Source organism: Limulus polyphemus, unplaced genomic scaffold, assembly GCF_000517525.1.
Source record: "Limulus polyphemus unplaced genomic scaffold, Limulus_polyphemus-2.1.2 Scaffold5540, whole genome shotgun sequence".
NCBI classification, from domain to species: domain Eukaryota; kingdom Metazoa; phylum Arthropoda; class Merostomata; order Xiphosura; family Limulidae; genus Limulus; species Limulus polyphemus.
This window is the reverse complement of record NW_013671150.1, coordinates 61,999-64,559: the sequence shown is the minus strand read 5'-3', so window position 1 is coordinate 64,559 and position 2,561 is coordinate 61,999. Positions and strand designations below refer to the sequence as shown.

The 2,561-nt window shown below is 31.6% G+C and overlaps 1 protein-coding gene across 1 annotated transcript in view; it reads left to right on the top strand.

Annotated features, from left to right (window-relative positions):
• Positions 1–578: 578 nt before the first annotated feature.
• LOC106472706 (E3 ubiquitin-protein ligase znrf2-like) overlaps positions 579–2,561 on the top strand; it is a 40,016-nt gene continuing 38,033 nt past the window's right edge. The window contains exon 1 of the mRNA XM_022401251.1: positions 579–1,019. The gene's annotated coding sequence lies outside the window, so the exon portion shown is untranslated. The remainder of the gene's footprint in view (positions 1,020–2,561) is intronic.

The following is a 2,561-nucleotide window of genomic DNA, read 5'->3' as shown; positions in this document are numbered from 1 at the left end:
CTACACTAATGTCAATAAACAATAATTTTTCATCACTTATCATATATATATTACGAAGATTCGTAACTGATAGATGCAGGTACATTTACTTAATAGCTTTCATTGTAATATATATATATATATTAGTTTAGTTGATATACACAAACAAGAGCATTTTTAGTTTCTACATATCCATTATTGTCGTTTCATCTTTTCATGTAAAAGAAAAGAAAACTGTGGAAAATTGGAAGACAACTGCTGAACATATGTAGGAATTGGAAGATACATTATATCTGAGGGAAGATTAACAGAGATTCTAGTGGTTAAAACTTAAAGCAGAAGAACAACAAGATACACGCAGAGACAGATTGAGGATGATAAGCTGGAAGCATGGAAACTGATGTACGCAGCAAGGAATAAATAATAAAGGACAATCATAGCCGTAAACCCATAGTTGATTGGTTGCTCTGACATTAACACTTTATTTTTGTTTTGTTTTCTGTCATTTTCCATAGGTGTAACCGCTTGAATCATGAGGGCGCTGTACATACTACGTCATGCGATGTTGATATTTTATTCCTCACATTGCAGTACTAGTACTGAGGTTTTGGGAGAATGTTTGGGATGAAGTTTAAGAAGCTTCTAATAGCATTATTTTGAACTAAAATATGGCTATCTGGCGTTCTACATCTTCGTTGTAGTACATTAACTACCAGACTCGCATTTTGTGCCATCGTCTCTTATTTTTTAAAGGATGATTGAAATGTTGTAATCCTTTAGGAAATTAATTTTTGTTCAGATATCATAAAGAGTAGCTCATGAAATTGCTTTAGTTAAGTTTAGTGTGTTATGTATTCCTATTCCGTATTAGTACGTTATACTGACACAGTGACAGTGATACTGTGTCACAGCGTCTGACAGTTAAGTCAACGAAACAAAATACGCCTCTTGCAAGGTGGTATTGTTACAGTCTGTGGTAAATTGATCAGTAAATCAAATTGTAAACCCACGAGTTAAGCCTGATATTCTCATATAAGAAGGTAAGTCAGAGTCAAGGTTTAAATTTAATGTTTATGTTTACGTCTATTTGCATAAACAACTTAAAATACATAACATAGACCTCATTTTGTCCAAATAAAACATTTTTGATATAAATTATAATTTCTACTAACTAAAGTACAGAATTGTATATTATAGTTATACTTACAAATACAAGTTACACAGTTATTTTTTGTTGTGATATATTGACAGTGGTACTGGTACTAAATATACCTAGTTACACTACTGTATTAATTAGTCTAACTATAAATTTACTATTAATGTTACTTATTAAATTAGAAACTGAATGGGAACAGTGACATTTGTACTCAAAATTCAAACTCAATTTGTTTTGACCTAACTTAGTTCAGTGTAATACATTTTTTGTTAATGTTAACTTAAATGAAATTTTTTAATGCATACCCAAATTTCAGAATATGGAATAGTGAAACTGAAATCCTCAAACTCTGATATTGTCTTAGTTTCATATGTCAGTGGTCTTTTATATATATACTGTAATTATCAAGTATGGCTAATTGTATAATCTTTAGTATTGTTCTAAAGACTTACATGTTTTATCACAATAAATAATAGTAATAAAATTGTGCCAGACTGTGAATATGGTAACTTTATAACAGCTTTTTGTTTCCTTGAATTATATACAATATTTACATATAAATAAAAATGTTTCCGTAAAAGCAAGTGAATTTTTGTAAATATAAATCAATTGTTTTAACCGTAAATGATGTTTTAAAATTATGGGTTGAATTGTAGCTTTTATTTTAGGATGTTCAGAAAGATATAGTACCCAAGTTTTACTACCAGATAGCTTTGGGGAATGTTGTCCATTAGATGGTGAAAATAATAGGGTGGGAAGTAATAAAGGAATTGGTTAGGCTAAAAGTAAACGTTGTTATATGAGTGGATGAAATTATGAGTGTTGGGTTTTCAAGGAGCCACAGTAGTTAAAAAAGTTAAAGCTCTATATAAATTTGGTCTAATAGATTTGAACTCTTGGACGCATGAATTATACAAGAGATTTATGTAGTGGGAGACTGTCACATTAAGTATACAGAGAAAGGGATTCATAGTTGGAAGAACAGAAAGATTAGGACTAGACTTTGCTTGTTAGGTGGTAAAGTACATGATATTATAGAGCATATTGACAGCTTATTTGCTGGGACCAAGGAGCATTGTATTTGTAGAGCATCAATGGCATTCTGTAGAAGGTCAAGACATCTGCTTTCACCTCCACCTGTGAGATTGCATCTGCTGTTTTTGCACTTTGACCTATAAGAGTCTGAGTCAGACTGATATTAGCATTTCCCAGACATATCTTTAGTACAAAAGCCTTGATAACACATCTGATTTGTTGTGCACAAGAGTCTTGTAATGTTGACTAGTAAGCTTGTGACATTCCATCAAGGTATGCTTCATAACTTTGGAGATATAGTCAACATTACTTTTCCAGTATGGTGTCTGTCCAGTGGAGCAACCTCGTGCACATTCAGTTAGTATCATCAGCACACTTAACTAATTTATTG